This window comes from Schistocerca americana, chromosome 2 (genome assembly GCF_021461395.2).
Source record: "Schistocerca americana isolate TAMUIC-IGC-003095 chromosome 2, iqSchAmer2.1, whole genome shotgun sequence".
Lineage (NCBI taxonomy): Eukaryota > Metazoa > Arthropoda > Insecta > Orthoptera > Acrididae > Schistocerca > Schistocerca americana.
The window spans coordinates 921,412,115-921,432,676 of NC_060120.1; positions in this window are offsets into that span (position 1 = coordinate 921,412,115).

Below are 20,562 nucleotides of genomic sequence, written 5' to 3' on the forward strand. Positions count from 1 at the left end.
AAATGACATTAAAACCTGATATGTTTCTCTGTTCGCTTCGTTGTACCAGCTTGCTGGTCAGTGCTGTCCAAGATGTGCCAGACAGGCTGTTATCTCTTATTACTTCTTAGTCTATGTGCGCGTAATGCACAGCATGAAAATTTTCTTACTTTACCTGTATTCTAGACGGATTGGCTTCCGCTCCACGTCAAACGAAATCCTGTGAGATTCCAGCAAACGCGAAAAAATACGTGTAGTGTTTACGTCATGGTTATTCTTTTGGTGAAGACATTTCAGTTTATTCACACAATGTTTTCCCAATATATGTGTATGGGAACGTTATCGATTACAGCACTGCCGATTTCCATAACTCTTGATATTTATTGTTCGAGGGACTTTGATTATACGAAACGACAGATTTCTGTACAGCTGCAACTATACGAAAGTATTTCCTAGACATTTAAATGGAAACCTCCATTTAATACTACATCACCCTGTTTAGAAGTTAAACACTAATAGTAGGTGTGGCAGTTTCATAGGTAACTCAAAATTGCTAGGTGGTGCCCAGTATATCTTTACTAACTATGAACTTCCAATGAATTTCTAGGTCTACAGCACAAGTTTCAGAATGCTGAGTACTGCAAAATCTGTGTCATTTTATTTGTATTCCTTTTTAATGCAAGTGGCAACTCAGGTCTCAGTTTCACTTTTCCCTGAATATAAATTCTTACTTCAGCACCTTACCCCATGTGGGCATTGCGGAACGAAACGACTGCACAAGCACCGTTGTTAATTAGATAACTCGGTCACACCCAGGGAGAGGCAGCCATACTGCCACACATTTAATGCAAATCATGGTATTGCCTGGGAATTACGAGCGATGATCTATCGATAGCTGCAGTCTACGATTTAGTCACATTTGCGATCTGGCGACGAATTTCTGTGATCCGTTGTTTGTAAAAGTCTTTAGAGCTATTCCAGAGGAGAAGACTGTTGGTACCGCGTTGCGTTACCTATTTCTAACAATGGGCCTATATTGCACTGCAAAAGCAGTACTCTTTTACATAAAAGTTGCTCATGTCACGTTCACAAGTCTAAAAGCAGTCCCATAACCCACTGTCAGCTGCAACTATTTCTGTGTCCTGACTGCTATACAAGGCATCATCGACCACATGGATTCTGTAACGAGTGGACCATTGGATGAGGATTATGGTCATCACTTATTAAACTGAAGTGGGTATTCACAAATGCGAGATACCAGTCAACGTGGTCTTCACAAAAATGCAAAAATATGACAAGAATTTTTAGATAGAAAACTCAGTTGGTTCAAGTGAAATACCACATTTTAAAGTAGCTGCAATCAGAAAAAATTCACTTTGCAAAATGTCAGTGTATAACGCAACTATGCATACAAAGTTTCGATATGGCGGTCTAACAAGGAGACCTTACCCATGAATGGCGCTCTTATTCATATTTTTAGGACAGATCAGTGCGCAGGCACCAATTTCCTGAAGCAACATGACGTAATTTTCAAAACCTAAAAATCGCTTTTGAAATTACGGTTTCAGAGTGGTGTTCGGTATAAAACGTTTGCGGTTTGTTAACGTATTGGCTAGTGCCTAAGAATGTAGCGTTATCTGTAAGATCGACGTGTGATTGTAACTACGTTAGTAGCATATTTCTATATTAAAAGTTTATGAAGAAATAGAAAGAAATATGGAATCTTAATTATTAATAGAAATCTGCTTAATTCTTATTTGTATGTAAATGCGACTTACAACATATTAAAATTTGGTACAAAACTTTTAAACATGAAGTAAAAATCAAATCTTTCATTTCTAGAGGTTTAACTGTATTATGTACTTATTTTTCATTTAAGAAAAAGACATTTCAATTGTGTATCAAATTTGTTTATTTTCATACGACCAACTGTTACAGTAAAAATGTCTATTAATGAATTCAGTATGTGTTAATTTTTGTATTTATTAAAATGGCTCCCAAATGAATAAAAAGAATGCTATTAGCGAGATTCAAATTGCCGACTTATCACAGGCATTATACTAAGCACCAAGATGACAATAATAACAGTACTGTACATTTTATACCCACAGAACATTTTGTTTATTAACACGTTGCAGATCATTTTCTTTGGGCTATATTAATACATTGTTGAACTGCTTTTAGATCTGAAAGAGAGATTTAACAGTTTGAACAACAGCTGCAGAATTTAAGGTCATAAAATAATTGGCGGGTACTACAAGAAAGTGAACATGTGATATTTATCCTAAAGATTAGATTTGTTTCAGTTTTTGTAGCTGAAATTGGTGTAAAATTTTTGTTGGTTAAAATATACATTAAAAAGCTAGACATGTAATGTAAATTATCTCTTACACTTAAAATAAAATGTCCTGATTTCATTGTTCCATCAAGTAACGGAGTTACTGACTTTACTGCGGACTCAATGTTCTCTTCCGTTCTTAACTAGTCAAAGATTATAGACAAATGATTATGCACTATTGTTCCACATCTGGCTCCCAGATGAGATTTGACTCCAGTGTCGCAATGACAAATAGGGAATGAGTTCTGTGTATTAGTAACCTTAAGTTAGGCGTGAAAAAATTGTTAAAGTCTCCAAGAAACCAGGCAAAGGTATTTTCTTCACTGTGACGGGAGAATTTCCAGTCTTGCCGCCAAACTTTGTCGACATTGATCATTCTTATGGTAGTTCTTGTGAGAAATTTTTCTCACCCAATTCCAAATGGCACACACATGTCTGCGCAAGGAATGATTAGGGTCGTCGCTTCAACAGTAGACAGAGCTCATAACGATTAGGGGGCAGGTTGATTATGTTGCTTATCAAGAGTAGGATAGGACGCGGTGATGACTTCTAGCTACATATCTCTAAAACTTGCGGATAAAATCAGTGCCGACATTTCTCCCAACTTGACTAATTTGCATGAAAATTTATTGACATAGAAAGCTTAAGAGCTCGTTGGACTAATTGTTGGTGGAGTCTTGCTGAGGATTACCTCAATGTGTGTTTCTTATGTGGAAGATGCCGACATACACATAAATTTTGCATTCTCTATTATATAAGTCTGTACCCTTAAATCTGAAGGTCGAAACATTGGAAGAGCTTTTATGTGATGCTTGTAGCGTCTTCCCTGAGGTTTTTGCTTGTGTATTTCGGGAATATTGTCATGCAATGCTGGTACAGATTTCCCAACACCAATTCGCCGTTGATTCGTGGAGTGGGTGTATTGAGAAAAGGCGGTTTGAACGAATTTAACCTGCAGACATGCCGCGTCGCCCTGAAGTGTGTATAGGCAAGACTACTGCTACATGACTGACCTTGTGTAAGGAGCATTCATGTAATAAGCCATTTGCACTGTCTAGACTTCAAAGATTTAGGCTCCTTAATGTCTCTTCGTTTGATTGTACGTTCTCTCGATTAAGGTTCAACACACGCGTGGGATTCATCGTGATCACGCTCAAACGGTATTTTTCTGGCTTCGCTCGATCTTTGCTACTCGTGGCTATGTCCCCTTTGTTCATTCTGCCTTCTCATTTAAAATTATCTGCGTAAGCGGTTACCGTGGTATTCACCCAATGATACGGCGTCCGTACAATGTGGCCCGCAATTTGTGGCGAAGAGGTTATGTTGCTATTGCAAAGACAGATTCGTTGGTTGGTTTAAAAGGGAGGGAAATGGACCAAACTGCGAGTTCATCGGTCCATTGTTCCCAGTAGAACAATTACCCAAGGGGAAGAAGAAAACGAAGACGTACGGCACAACAGGTGGAAGTAAGAACCGGGAGAGCGACAGAAGGACAATACTACAATGGACAAAACAGGACAAGAAAACCGCCGAGAGACGCAAGAAACAGGGAGAAGAGATTAAAAAACAAAGATTACCATGGCTGGCTGACCATGAGAATAAAAACTAGAAGCCAGTCACTCTGCAGCACATTAAAACCTCCACCCAAGAAGCACTATGGTGGAGGAGACAGGGACAAAGGACATGCGCTAAAACTTAGATCATATGATAAAACCCACCCTAGCGAATAAAATGTGAAAAAGCTGCTGTTGAGGCATTGTCGTCCAACACCTAAGGTAGGGTGCCGTAGGAGAAGTCCGTCGCAGAGTGGCTAAAAGTGGGCAGTGCAGCAAGAGGTTTACGACTGTCATTTGGGAGCCACATAATGACACTGAGGTGGGTCCTCGCGACGGAGGAGGTAACCATGTGTGAGCCACGTATGGCCAATGCAGAACCGACAAAGGACAACGGATTCCCTGCGAGACGACCGGAGGGAAGACTTCCACACATTCACAGTCTCCTTAACGACACGCAGTTTTTTGTGCTTACTATTATGCCATTCCGTCTCCCAAAGGCGAAAAACTTTGCGGCCTAAGACAGAATGCAGGTGACCTGGGCTGCTGATGCGGGAGATGAACCGCTGCAGGTGGGAAAAGGAGACAGTAATTCGGATGCTCAGGAGCACTACGAATGTGTGCAAGTTAAGTGGCGAGCAGTTGCACACGTCGGATCCGCAGTGGAGGGGCTAGCTTCCACCAGGACACTGGTGAACGGACTTTTTCTAAAAGCTCCCGTCGCTAGGTGAATGCTACAGTGGTGCACTGGATCAAGTAAACGCAATGCTGAGTGCGCCGCTGAACCGTAAACCAGACTCCCATAGTCAAGGCGGGATTGAACAAGGGCTCTGCAGAGCTGCAGCAGCGTAGAGCGATCTGCACCCCAGTTGGTGTTACTAAAGCCGCGGAGGGCACTGAGGTGCTGCTAACACTTCCGCTTAAGCTGACGCAGGTGACGTAGCGAAGTCTATCGGGTGCCGAAAACCAGTCCTAAGAATCGATATGTCTCCATTAGAGTGAGTGGATCGTCATTAAGGTTAAGTTCCGGTTCCGGATGAATGGTACGACGCCGACAGAAGTGCATGACACAACTTTGTCGCTAAAAACTTTAAACCATTGGCTAGAGCCCATGACCGCCTTGTGGATGGCTCCCTCGAGGCGCCGCTCAGCAACACCAGTACTGTAGGAGCAATACGAAATGCAAAAGTCATCCGCATACAGAGAAGGGGAGACCGACGGTCCTACAGCTGCTGCTAGGCTGTTAATGGCCATTAAAAATAGAAAATACAGAGCCCTGCGGGACTCCATTCTCCTTGATATGGATGGAACTACAGGAGGCAGCAACTTTGACTCAGAAAGTACAGAGTGACAAGAAGTTTTGGATAAAAATCAGTAGTGGGCCCTGGAGACCCCACTCATACAATGTGGCAAAGATATGTTGCCAGGTCGTGTCCACAATCTCGACATGTGATGCTGGGAGCACAGTGTGAAGTCATATGGCCGAAATTCCAGCACTTAAAGCACTGTATTGGGGGAGGGATATATAGCTTGACATCACAGCGGTGGACCATCAACTTGACCTCCTCGGGGAATGTGTCTCCCTTTAAGGCCAAGATGAAGGCACTGGTGGCAACCTGATTGTCCCTCTGACCCTGACGGACGCGCCGAACGAAATGAACTACTACTCGCTCTAAGTTGGCGCGCAGCTCGTCGTCAGACTGCAAAAGAAGGTCCCTGTGGAATATAATAACCTGGATCATATTTAAGCTGTTATGAGGCGTGATGATGATGGATACATCCACCTGCTTGTCACAAGCGAGTAATGCCCATGACTGGCCAGAGGATGCCATTTTTATCAGGACTGATCCTGGCTGCATTTTGGACAAGCCCTCCACTTCCCCAAACTTGTTCTGTAAATGCTCTGCAAAAAACTGAGGCTTCATCGAGACAAAGGAATCCCGATCAGCTCTCGTACATACGAGGTACAGGGGCGAATAAAGTTCAGTGCCAGCTTTAGCCTGGCGTTCTGCCCATAGAGCGGCCAGGGAGGGGAACGATTGCACCAAGTAAGGCGCCGGAAGATTTTGAAAAACGGAGGTCAAACCCTACAGGGGACCATCACAAAGGCCGAAAGGTGAGAGACTCCTTACGAACAGGCAGGAATACCTCGGTCCTATTCTAACCCCCAGGCCCGCAGGGAGGGCAAAGACAGAAGCAGACTGGATGACAGTGCCCTCTGTAGCTGTATCTGATCTGAAAGATCACTGAACATTCGAGTGCACGCACATCGCACACGTACATTGAGAATTTCTATGAATTTCCTATCAAATCCTATTTTATCCGTGGCAATGCGGTGAAACTATTGTATGGCCGTTTTCTGGAAGTAGAGAAAAGCAGTATACAAGTTGGCTGCGCTCCCGAAGAAAGAGGAGCGATGTGTCTTGACTGCCAATACGTCCATCATTCTACATCGTGGGGCCATGGATTTGAGTGTCGAGAGGCTCCAGATAATCCAGCTTTTAGTCAACTCGTAATAACCTCCCTCGAGTATTTGGTAGTCGGGACTGGTGAAAGCAATCTGCCCCATATTGTCGGCTGCAGTGATTTTAGTGTCCTTGGGATTAGTAATGTTACCGTACCCGTTAATTATACCAATGGTGTTCTACCTCGCAGCACCGCTAGTACAAGCCAGAATTTGACACAGAATTCCATCACCCAACACTCGATACCCAGCGATTTGTGCCTTGGCGCCTTTCGGACTGGATCATTATTCTCATCGCTAGTAACTGTTAGTAGATTCCTTTTCCGCTCCTCAGACGCCTGAGAAGCGTCACAAAAGACGGCGCCCTACTGCAGGGTTGGGAACTTTACCAAGTCTTCATTAAGCGTGAGTGCCACTCTTTAGAACGCGAAGAAGCGAAATTTTGCCGCAATAGTCTAACTTGGGTGACACAGATTTTTAAGTTCTTGTGCCTGATGGGTTGTTTCTCATTGTTTCCGCGTATCGTTTCCGTCCCTAGCCGAGATGCGATAACCTGTCGTTTGCTTGTTTTAAGTTAATAATTTTGGCTTTAGTATGTTATTGCGTGTAATTTGTCCGCTTACCTGCCTTGTGTAACCCTTGCAGTAGGGTAATATTCTGGCCTCAGTTTTTGCCATGCAACATTTTTCTTCGCGTTTTCTTTCACACAGTTGATTAATGCTGTCTTACCTTCCGGTATCCACCACAGGATCACAGGTATGCTCTGCTCTTTACATAGTGTCAGTATATTCCAGTTCTGCCTTATTTTTATCTTTGATTTTAGAATCATGAAGTAAGCTCCATTGAAGTTGCCATAAACAATGATACTGACAAAGAGTGATCCGGCAACTCTGTCTCGTGTAGACTGGTGAGTTCATCTCCTCTAGACGCTTAGTGCGAGTTTCAGCTCCATACAGCCATCACGCGATTTTTGAGAGCAAGATCAGTGAAACTGTTATAAAAATGGAACAGCGGATATAGATCAAAGTTATGCCATCAAGTTTTGCGTTAAACTTGCTGAATCTACGAGTGTGACCTCTGGAAATTTGAAACGGGCCTACGGAAAACATTCGTTATCAAGAGCACAAGTTTTCCGCTGGCACAAACCAATTTTGGAAGGCCGAGAACACGTTGAAGATTAACCTCGCTGAGAGAAACTATCAAGACCGAACGTGAGCGTGCTCTTATGACGTCAGACCGATGTTTAGCAATAAGGAAGATGGGTGACTTCATACATATTTTCACCGTACATCAGATTCTGATGGATGATTTGCACAAGCGGAAGGTTTGTGCCAAAATGGTGCCGGAAAACGTCAGATATGAGCAGGGGAACAGAAGAAACGTGTACATTGATCATTTTTAGAGGATTGCCAATGACCACAAATGGTTCAGTCGCTTGATGAATCCTGAATTGTTGGGTACGATCCTCATACAGCGGCAAAGTGAGGAGTGGCACATCTTTACACCTCTTAGACCGAAAACGATCTTTAATAAGCAAATCTGAGACCATAAAGCTGATCTGCTTATATGACAGTACTAGTGTGTGAAGAATTTGTTCCTTTAAGCCAAAGTGTAAACCAAGTGCTTTCTGAAGATGTCCTTCAGAAGCACATGAAAAATTTAAATCGAGTGAGATTCGACATTGCAGGCAAGCGAATGCTGCATCGTGACAACGCCCCATGTCACACTGCCACTTCCATCGAGAAATTTTTGGTCTCAAAAGGCATTCGTGTTTTCCACAGCTCCCTGTTCATTTGACCTGAGTCCTTGTGACTTTTCTTTTTAAGAAAATGAGAGGACGTCATTTTGTGATTCTCGAGAACATTCAGTTGAATTTGGCTCAAATGGCTCTGAGCACTATGGGACTCAACATCTTAGGCCATAAGTCCCCTGGAACTTAGAACTACTTAGACCTAACTAACCTAAGGACATCACACACACCCATGCCCGAGGCAGGATTCGAACCTGCGACCGTAGCAGTCCCGCGGTTCCGAACTGCAGCGCCAGAACCGCTAGACCACCGCGGCCGGCTCAGTTGAATTTGACCGACATGTTAAACGCCTACTAGCTGTAGGCTTTCACCGCTGCTACCGAGACTGGGAACGACTACACCAGTGTATAGGTGCCGAATGGATCGGGACGAAAGAAGTTAATATTGTTTGAAAAAATAAAAACTTTGGTGGATAAATCTGACTTATTACTTTTCTCACATGTCTCTTACCTCAGTGGATTTTTGCGTTGCATGAGCAACACTGACACATGCGAAATGATCAGATAAGGCTTTGGGACAAATTTCTGCCAGGTGTATTTTCTTTGCAAGTTGTGATACTTATATGCGGCCTAACTGCCTCTCAACTTTATCTGTGATGTAAAAATAAAGCTCTCTGGGTATTTTAACCACCAGGTGTCAATTTGAAGCCACTGATTAAATTTTCTAGCTCAACGATAGAATTCCTTTTAGATGTTTGATCTGTGTAAGTACACAAATTCGCCGGCAACAATCGCTGTGTACGGATACTATTTTTAGTCTAGATATTTCTGTGGCAAAAAACTGTGTTCTTGCACGGTGTTTGTGTCCAAGGGAGCGTAGATAATTGGATGCCTAGGAAGTCAGTTGCGATGCCGCAAGCTGATTCAGTAACTGTTAGGTGCGTGCATTGTAACCCGTCTAAACAGCTGTGCCGGCTTCTTTCCCGGGTTTCAGTATTGCCTCATATCCACATACTAGGTTTCCAGTAGTAATTCCTTTTATCAGAAAGTCTGCGGCTGCGGTACGAATACTGCGGGAAACTTATCTTAATCGTTAATTCGCCTCTGTTCGCGTTGACGATGACAAGTCTATCAATGATGCGTGCCTGTACTCTTACTCCATGTCGTTCACTCAGTTTGAACGATGACCGTGGTAAACCTTGTGCTTGTCCGAGTTTCTCTCCATCACAGACAGGGAATGTTTGTTTTTCCTTGTTTTGCATGGCCAAGTCGTTCTTTGTGAAGTTCATGCCCCTTTTCCCATCTAGCAAGTTTGTGTCCCTGCTAGATCTGCGTGTACATTGCTGTTTCTTTTCTAATTCCTTATCCTGAAGGTACTAACGCGTTCTCAGGGCGCTCTTGGTCCTCGCCGTTTTCATTGGCTCAGTACAGTTATTCTAAGTCTGGTCTTCAGCACAAATCTCCTGTTATACTCCCCGCGCCTGTTCCTAGTCCTGTGTATTTATCAGTAATTCCCTAAACCTGCGGGTTGGCGCCGTATTTTACAGCACATGCTTCTGTCTCTTTGGTATTATGTTCCTTGTACGGCGTCACTATCGTTTCGCCCTTGTGCTCACCTCATACGCAACATTCTTTTGATCGTACGTTTCACCAACTTAACAGCAAGTGGTTTGTCTGCATCTATACTTTGCAAACAACCGTGAAGTGTATGGCAGTGGGTACGTCGCATTGTAAGTTAGAGTTTCTTACCGCTTCATTCACCTATAGAGAGCGGGAAGAATGAGTGACTGCCTGCCTGCCTCTGTGCGTGCTGTAATTGTTCTAATCTTGTCATCACGATCCTTAAGTGAGCGACAGGTTTGGAGTTTTAGTGTATTTCTAGAGTAGCCATTTAAAGCTACTTCTTTACACTTTGTTAGTATACTTTCTCGGGATAGTTTAAGTCTATCTTGAAGAGTCTTCTCGTACAATTTTTCAGTATCGCTGTGACACACTCTTACGGTTCAAATAATCCTGATCATTCATGCCGCCCTTCTTTGTACGTGTTCAATATCCTCTAAGACGTATCTGGGACGGGTTCCACATGCTTAAGCAGTATTCTAGAATCGGTCACGCAAGTGATTGTAAACAAGCTCCTTTGTAGACCGATTGAGTTTCCTCAGTATTCTACTAATAAACTCAAGTCTATCATCTGTATTATCCATGACTGAACCTTTACGATTTCATATCCCTGTTCAGCGTTACACCCAGGTATTAGTAGGAGTTGGCCGATTCCAACAGTGACTCATTGATGTTATAGGATACTATCTTTTTTATTTTGAGAAGTGCAAAATTTTGCATTTCTGAACATTTAAAGCAAGTTGCAATCCTTGCACCTCGCTGAAATTTTGTGGAGATTTGACAATAATTATGCAGCTTCTTTCAGATAGTACTTCATTATGGATAACCATCTACAAAAGCCTGATTTTACTATTAACGTTGTCTGCAAGGTCATTAATATGCAACATTAACAACAAGGGCTCAACACACCCGAAGTTACTCCATCTAATGTAACGTTGTTTCGTCCTACCTAAAAGTCCTCAATCTAGTCATAAATTTCACTTGATACCCCTTATGATCGTAATTTTGACAATAAGTGTAGGTGTTGTAACTAGTCAAATCAAGATATACTGCATCTACCTGCCTGCCTTGGTCCAAAGCTTTAAGCAGGTCGTGTGATAAAAGTGCGAGTAAGGTTTCACACGATTCTTTCGTAATCCACGCCGGTTGGCATGGAGGTGGTCATTCTGTTCAAGATATCACACTGTGTGCGCTCAGAAGATTTTCTAAGATTCTACAACAAATCGATCTCAAGGATGCTGGCGGCAGTGTTGTGGATAATTTTTACTAGCTTTTTGTAGATGGTTGCGACCTGAGGTTTCTTTTTACTACTGGCCAAGGTTTATGTTCCAAGAATTTGCTATAGAGTATAGTAAAAGGGGGATAACTCTACCGCGGATTCAGTATAGAATCTGACAGGGATTCCATCGGACCCTGGAGCTTTGTTCATTTACGATTTCAATTGTTTCTCAACACCACTGACACTAATACTTACTTCACTCATCTTTTTAGTGTACGATGATTATATTGGGACAATTCTGTGTTCTCGTTCGTAAAGAAACATTTAAAACCAGAGTTAAGTACGTCAGCTTTTGCTTTGCTACCCTCAGTTTCAGTTCCTGCCGCATTTGGTCCGGGATGGACACGAACTTTGGTGGCACTAACAGCCTTTTATATCACCAGAGTTTTTGATTTTTGTGAAGGATTATTTGACAATTAACAATTCACGCATTGCTCTCTTGACAGCAAAATGCGTTTCATTCAGCATCTCTATCTATAGTCATATGTTTTGTTTTACACCTAATATGCACAGTCGCTGTTTCTTCAGTTATGGACTGTTCTGCTGGATACGTATCTATCCAGTGCATGGCCAATTATCCTTTTAAGCTTGAGCCATAGCTCCTCTACATGCTCCTGTCCTGCTATGAAAGTCTGAAGTTTCTCCTTCAGACGTAACGCTCAGGTGTTTTCCTGTCCATACATGGCCGTACATGTGATCGTGATGCTAATTCTGGTCACACCGTGTTTACAAATAGTTTTGATAGCTGGATATTGTTAATAGCAACCAGGTATCTTTCAGTCTGTGCCAGGGAATATTAGGCAAGTTTCTGAACGTCTAACGCTGTCACCTTACGCAACAAGTGCTTCAACACCAGCTCACGGCTGTTAAATGCTATCTCTTGTCGCAGTCATACTCAGGAAAGGAATCGAAATATACTGGACACGCAACTGGGTGACTTATCCTTAGGCTATTTGGAGCAGTGCTATAGTGGGAACTACGTTGGTCGTCCTCTTTTGCTGACAACTTTTCCAAGAATGTGGTTCCAAGAATGTGGTAGCAAGAATAAAAAATAATTGTACTACTCTATTCTGCACATTTCTAACATCTTTCCGCGCTTAGTCGGGCTAGGTAATGCTAACTTAACTTTGGTCAAAATTTTGATTTATGACTCCAAAGAAATACTTTCAGTGTTAAAGCTGTTGTGGTATTAAAATGCATCCCGTCATCATACTTTTTCATATATATTTTATATTAAGTTCTGAATGTGCAGACATGTTTAACAAAACTCGTCTGAAGAAATCCTTCCTAAGCCCTGTCTTTTCTCGTCTTAAAGGTTCGCTTGGTCGAAATAATTTCGATTTACAGACACACTAAGCATATCACGTCCCTTGCGACCCGACCCTGTATCTCGCTTTTCTTCGTATCTGTATTACTTAGGAAACAGCTTCGGGTGATGCTGTACCTAGCATAAAGTTATATCTTTTAGCAAAGTTTTGGCCCTTTTTTGATGAGCTATTATTTGATTGTGTTTCATGGGAATTACCTAGGCAATAAATGGAAAAGCGCTTTCAACAAAACTGAAGCATTTCTGTGTGTTGAAAACTATTTCACAATGAAGTAAGAGGCCTATTTTTTGTGAACTAAAATCTAAATTTTCACTAGAAATTCTCAGTTCATTACAATCTAAGTTTCAAAGGGAAAGGAGTCAGCTCCCGAATGTAAACATTGAGAGTGGGTCCAGTTCTTCCCAGCTCTTTTAGCACATTTCAGACTCCAAGTAATAGCCTCTCAGCTAAGTGATCAGAAGCTTCGGAACACACAATGATAAATTATCTTGACAACAAACAAGAGTAATATAAGGCGTGCCACAATGAAGCTGACATTCTGTCGTCAAAAGCAGTGTGGGATTTGGACCTTTCAGTCTGAAGTGATTGATAGATCCATTAAAACGTAGAGTGATGTGCGCGTAGAAAGGCGAGTGAGGGAGGCAAACTGCAGTGGCAAAGGGCTAGCGAAGGGGAGTATATCATAGAATACATCAGCCAATAGCGTGATTCTGGCGCATGTGTGTGTAGCGTTCATTTCGATGTGCTCGGGATGACATTTAATGTTTATTTTTTCCTTGAACCCCTGATTTCCCGGCAGGTCTATTGCAAATGCGACTTTACGATTTGCCGCCGTATAACATTATGCCCTACAGTACAGGGTAGCAATTGTCCATGATCACCAGATGGTTGCTATGGCTTTTTCTGCTTATGTGATGGAGGGGATATTCCGCTTCGGTGTCCAGATTCATCAGACGCACGAAAAGGGATCAAGCACACACGGAAAAGATTACTGTTGAACGAAAATACCGCCCATACTGCCCCTTGTTGGTTGCCGAAAAGAGGTCTTTTACGCGAGTAGACGTTACTGTGGCTAAAAGCTGAATTGGATTTCTGCCGTGAGTTGCGCCGTATCTAATCGGAGGTTCTGGTTTCTCTCTCGCTTCCTTAATGGCAACCAGCGCTGGATTTCAGGCAATACTTCATAAGCTTTGATGAAATCCCGCATTCCTGTTGAGATTTATTGCCGCATGGCTAATTAAGGCTTCCAGTGTGAATATCAGAACAGGCGCGCGCGCGCGCGCGTGTGCGTGTGCGTGTGTGTGTGTGTTGTGTGTTGTGTGTCCAACACGTTCTCGCACGATGCGACACATCCCACAGTGGCACGGAATATGATATACGCCCCTTTTTCTCAGGACGGAAGTCTTTAATGTAAATTCCTCAATTTTATCGGTGGACGAAAGATTCGCTTTATATATTTCATCTTTGTATTATTGAGTACATATCCCAAAATTCACAATGAATACCGTTGCAGCAGGTGCCTCCGCATTTTCACTTTCACTTTCACCCCTAGAATGGACTGACCACACTGCGGCGCGGCACATTTCCGTTTATCGCAATAACCTCTCTCTTGAACGCCGTTTTTACGAGTTGTATCTCACCTGGCGGATAGCCAGAGATCGCATGCGCTCTATGTACCAGGGAGCGTAAGAGAATACGGCATTGTGCAGGGTAATGACAGCTCTCCTTAAGTAGGTGTCAGGTTTCAACTGGAGGCTCTGCACCACGTCCTCTGAGCATCTTTCTTCATCTTTCTGGATGTTCGCCCCTTCCTGATGTCGGCCATCCGCCAATTCTCTTTTGCCTCCTCTTGTTAGGCCTGCCAATGTAACTGAGTAGACTTGCAATAGACAGTGTCCTAGTGTAGCGTTCTCTTCATCCTCCTAACCGTGATATCCAAAAAATGGTAAGCTGACGTCTTTTTCCACTTTCATGGCTAACAACGTTCGAGTGGAGTGAGAACACACATGGGAGTAATTGTCTATTCCCCGGAGCCACACCACAAATCTGTAAACTTACAGCCAAAAGGAGGAAAGAGTTTTTGATCAGAGTATTTTTCCTCTAAATCTTCCATAACAGTTGGCTATCGTGGGAGATTGTGTATATTACATGGTGACGCTGTCCACATGCTGTAATTACTGATTAATAAGAAATAGGTTTAGCTGACCAAATGTTTAAACAATGATACATTGTCATCGTCAAACTTGTTGCTATCAAGCTCCAAAGTGTTGTGCAGCATCCAAGCTGAATGATCCGTTGGTTCTCTGAGCGTCTGCAACTGATATACAAAATACCCTGATTTACTGTTGGTTTAGGTGCGGCACAACTATATCAAGTTAGTGTTCATTATGGGAGACGAAGTGAACAAGATTTATATTAGAAAGCCATATCGTTCTGAGGAACTTATCACACCCAAGTCATGCAAATTGCCAGCTGGAACGTACAGTACATATAGTACACATATGTTTCCTAATACTGGATGGAAGGCGGTAGTTGAGGATAAGTTATTAGCTGTTTTATTTATAGCTAGTTCATAGAAGTAACTAGAGCAGAGACATGTTTACTACAAATTGTTAAAAAATGCAAAACCCTTTAGGTGAGGAGCCGATAATGAAGATACATGTAAAATTGGAAGTGTGTTTCAGCCCACCTCCATATAAACGTCTATTATACTTTGGAATCAACCCAACAGCTTAAGTTTCCTGGTATATTTTATCCTATTTCCATCCTGTGCTTTAAGAAAGAATGCATACAGACCAATTTGTTTTAGTTTTATTTCCCGTCATCGAACTCTCTCACATTATGAATAAGCTCTATCTTGTGTGGATAACTGAGTACGTATGTACCGGTAAAAATTCTTTTCTGGTATAGTCGTGAAAATTTTCCACCGAGTCCTGTTCAGACGTTTCTTGTGATTTGTGTGATGTAGTTAAACAGTCATCCTGCCTGCTTTTAGCGTATTTCACTGAGTCAAGCACCCAACGGCTTTTAGTTTTTCGATTGGTCCAGCACTCTTCCAGCACGTAAAAAAGGGGGGCGGACCCCGACGACCAACGGGCGGCAGTTTTTTTAGACACTTCCTCGGGACAATGTCTTTAGTATCTCGTGTTCCTCTGTGCACTCTCATCCTGTGTTTCAGCTTGGTCGGAACTAAATTTTCGTTCTGCAAAGTGTGCAATTATCGCGTTTACTTATATTAGCAGTCAAATGATTCATTCCAGAAAGGCAGTCTCTATTCTGCGAAGTTTCTCAGTTTCAAGTGGAATTCAGTGTTAATCGAATAATTCTGAAGTCATTGAGTAGATTGAATACCCATATGCATATTCAAGCGTCACAAATTTTGTTGTATTTTTACGACTTTATCCTCACAATTGTCCACCCACTGTACACTGATTTAATTGCATCGCACCCACTTTGCTGATCATGACGAATACCTATATGGTTCCGAATATTCCGACAGGAATTTATCAAAATTGACTTATTCGGTGTAGTTGGTTGATTTCTTTTCTGTGGAGCCATCTGTGATTGTAGTGCATGCTGCATTAATACATTGTACAAAACCCCTGGTAGTTTTCTGACGATCGAATGCTGATGTGTTGTCTCAAATCTATTTTGTTTCCTGATCTATCCATAGTCCCTCCTGTCCCCATGAAGTCCATGTGCTGATCTTAAAGATAATGCTAGTGGTAACCCTTAACTCAACTTAGGAAATCATGGTTTTTCTTGATTCACAATGTGTGCTGCGAGAGTGAAAGATTTCACTATCAATGAATTCATTTTTAAATGATGGGATCCTTCTCAGCCACAGTCAATGCCCGCTCTATTTCTATTTTACCTGTCAAATCGCTAATAGATAACTGCGTTTAGTAGCGTGGCGAGATATCCTTCCTGTATAGTCACGTAGAGGTCTCTGCTCTAATTTCAGTTGCTCATTTGATGAATGTACCGTACCGTACGTAACAGATTTTCAGCGGGACTTTGCATGAGAGTGCATTGGGACAGAAAATTTAACTTCCTCCCCAAATTCTACGAGTCATCAAGCTCTTCAAAAGCCGTGGTATATGGCGAAAATACGAATCAAACAGGAATATAGGGATCGCTTTTAAAATAGCATGACTGATGAGAGAGAGCAATGTTCCTAAAGTATGTGCAGCACGTACTTTAGTGCTACTAACGGTTTCGGAGTACCAAAACTACTGCGTCTAGATTGTTATGTCCAATAACTTTCTTTCATAGGAACAGCAATGACGTATGATTTATAGTGATCAAATAAGTTCATTGGCCTATCGGCAAAAATAGTGAATCTGAGCAATGGACTCTTGTCAGTGCCCAGCCAACTTAAAATCTAGCAATTCCGTTTCGTAATTCATGAAAAGTGAGGTCAATAGCACGTCTTGTCAGAAGGTATAGGCATTGTACCTCAAGTAGCAAGTGATCTTATTTACGTGGCATTAAAGCAGTTTTACGAATTAAAACGTCGTTAAATGTACAGTGTTGTATCTGGTGTTGTAAATACGAAAGCAAATCTCGGACCTGTAGCAAGATGTCAGTGTCTTACCACCAGTGGTACAGTAACATTGGTAACAATTGATCACGGGGACGGCTAAGGAGCAGAATATTGCGACTGCAGAAAGAACATCCACCTGGTTGGCAGCGAATTTGCTTCCAAAGTTGCGTAACGCTTTTATCCTGTCAGATACATGTACAGAAGTTTAGGGAGCTTTGAAATTCCGAAGCCTGAGGTACAAATACATTGCTCGCGGTTAACGCTTTGAGTCTTAACAACATACATATAATTTCCACGTTTTTCAGAAAATTGACCGTTACCATAGTAAGCAGCAAATAAGAGAAGAAATTGGGAAAAGTGAACAATCTACTTTAACGTGTGGTTTCACTTTGGATCCAGTGGGACACAGTTTTACATCACCCATCATTTCATTAGCTGTATTTGAAAGCTGTTTCGCATTTCTCCGAGGCTATTTTATGTCTCGGAACTTTCATAAATTCATAATGCCTAAATAAGAAGCAAAATTGGACCTAAAATTTAATACATTTCTATCAGAAGAGCGTTCTGCTCCAGTGGTTTCATTTGGAAACAACCCGAAAGCAGTAGTAGAAACTCAAATTTACTTTACAATAGGCTAAGATAAATTTATTGTCCCTGTCAATGCCATCATCATCATCATCATCATCATCATCATCATCATCATCATCATCATCCGTGGATCTCTTATAATCACGCCCCCAACTCGTGCTTCGAACTGGATGACTCCAATGTACCATATTGTTAGCAGTATCTCCGTGTACTAAAAGGGCTCTCTTGCAATAGCAGGGGTGGTTTCATGCTGAAGGATCTGATACTGAAAAAATATAATGGATAAAATGATAGTTTTAGGGAGAAATAATTGATAAAGCCTTAAAATTCATCAAGAAGGATAGGAAATAACTTATTTTTACTTCTTGTGCGTATTCGGCATGGTAGGAAGAATACACGATTAAATTCGTTAATTTGTGAGTATACGTAATGTGAAATCTAGCACAACTGCCACCTTTGGTAACAGCAGTACCTCTAACCCAGCTGGACATCTAGTCGAATTGAGCTTGGATTAAAGGTACGGGTACGTCACTCCATGCTGCTTTAAACCTATTCTAGTATTCTTTAATCGTAGTAGCTAGTAAGTCGTGGAGGGCCAGTCCTTCGTCATCCCATGAAAAGGTGTCTTTAGTGACAGATCTGCAGCAATGGCATCTCTTGAGGTAGATCAGGAGAGAACGGCGAACTGTCCTTATGTCTGGAGAGGGGACTAATGTCCGGATCGGTGGATTGGAAGGAACGGTCCAACGCCCTGGCCACCCCGCTCTCCAGACATTACGCCCCTTGGCTTCTTTCAGGGGCCATATCAAAGAAAGAGTCTTCGTCATACCAGTTGACGTCGACGAACTGAAGGCTACCATACAAGCTGCTGTGGGTACTGTGACAGAACACATGTTACGGAACACCTGGAGGGAACTGGAATACCGCCTCGACATTCTCCGAGCTACCAAGAGAGCACACGTTGAGGTTTACTAACGAAAGTGGTCTTAAAAAACTGTTAACACTAACCTATGTAACGGCATCAAATGTAACATGTTAAACGGTTTGAAATTTTTATAATCGGGGAAGACTTTGTGCTCACCCTGTATTTCTCGGATTGAGATATGGAAGGAGCTAAGTGATTACCTGACGAGTGACTAAGTAATACCTTCATTGGCTTCAATTTTTAAGTATACGGTGAAATCCTTCACTACTGTCTTACGTTGCACACAGATTATGCAGAAAAATTACCCTGTGGTTTAGGAATTTTCATTCTTGTTTTAATTACAATAGTAAGTTAGCTAAAAACGATAACGTGTTGCGGTTTTCGTCTAGTAGTCTAATTAGAGTATTGTGGGAGATTTGCAGTGTTATTTCATTCTGCATAAAAATTAAATGACATTCGAAGCTGTATTGCTCCTCTGCTCGTCTCTTTACGGGTGAACTGCATGCAGCTGGCCACGTTACTGCAGGCTACTTACTGTACCAGCTGACCGGCCAGTGCTGTCCGAGTTAAATGCGCCGGTAGAGCTGTTGTCCCGTATTGTCGCCAAGTCGATGAGCGCGTAACGCACAGCACAAAACGTACCCTTATTATCGTACTTGACAGTACTCGAGACAGCGTGGCTGCAGTCCCACATGAAACGAAAATCCAAAGAGGCTCCAACAAACGCGGAAGAATACATAATGCAATGTGTACATCAGATTTATTCTTATGATTAACGGATTATAGTATTAACTGTCTGAATACCGAAGGAGACTTCCACTAACGATCCACGTATTAAATATGAACTGTGTCGACATGAAAAGAATTTATATGATAAAGAGAATAGTTTCGGGAATTAGTAGAACTAGTCCAATAATGTGCTATGGTTACCGATTTCTTATTCAGCGAAGAATAGCTTAATGCAGCTCTCATCGCTTATCCACCCAGACAACGTCTTGCTCTCCACGTACTTTTTCCTATCGATTACGATTTAAAAGCTGCAAAGAAGTGATTTATTGATTCGCTAGTCTCACGTCGCTGTATTTCGGTGTATGGTGTAGAAGTAATTTTGAAGTATTAGATGTCTAATCAAAACCTCTCCAGCCATATAATTTTCCAGTTATTTTATTTGAGCAACCAGTTTCAGTTTTACATTACGCGATCTTCAGGCCCCCCTGACTTGTAGAAAGAATATCACCTCTTGTCCAGCCAAAACAGGGGCCAGCATTCAGTGACGTATTTGCAGGTTTCTTTTTTAACACAGCGATCCCTTCGATCATCATTAGGTGGAACAGTCGGCAAGCGATGGAAGGAATCGCTGCGTTAAAAAGAAATCTGCAGATACCAGTCTGAATGCTTGCTCCTATTTTGGCTGTATCAGAGGTATGATTCTCCTTACACGTCTGTCGGGGGTCTGAAGATGGCATCATGTGGCGTTGAAAATGGGTGCTCAAATAACTGGACATTTAGACGGCTGAAGGTGTTTTGATTCGACATTTTATGTTGAACGGCCGAGGTCGCGCAACGATCTGTGGAACGATGGACACTCAGAATATTAAAGTAGTCTTAATTCTATCATGCCAAATTGACAGTATCTCTACACTGAGGTTTTAAACTATAACATCTAAGGCGTTAAGTTTTTCGGGAACAGATTCTATTTCATTTTCACCCAAGAACTACAAGTCTTGGAACTGAATTACAAACCTCAACACCGTTTACTGCAGCATCAATTGGCAGACAGCATTGTAGTAGTACCAGCTGCAGTTATCTCAAGACCTTTTCAATGCTGGAGATGATATCAGTAGTACCTGTCGGCGAGCGTTGTCTCATTCCAGATAGCCGCGGGAACTAACTGCTCGAGATCGGCAGGCGCTGCGTGGACTATCTTATCACGGGACCTGTTCTCAGATCATCGGATTAACTTTAAAAGCGTGGCAGCGTACCCACCGAAGATACCACTGCCTTCGTGGTTGTTTTCAGCTGTTGCAGCTGGTCACCAAATTTTCATTCGTAAACTGATTGCCCCTTTAAGCGCGCGCTCGTGCGTGCGTCTTAATTGTTAGGAATCAAATGCAATTTTTTTGTTTTCGCTTTCAATTTAAGGAAACATAAGTCAGTCAGCACATCGAGGTATAAAGTTTCAATTATCACTTC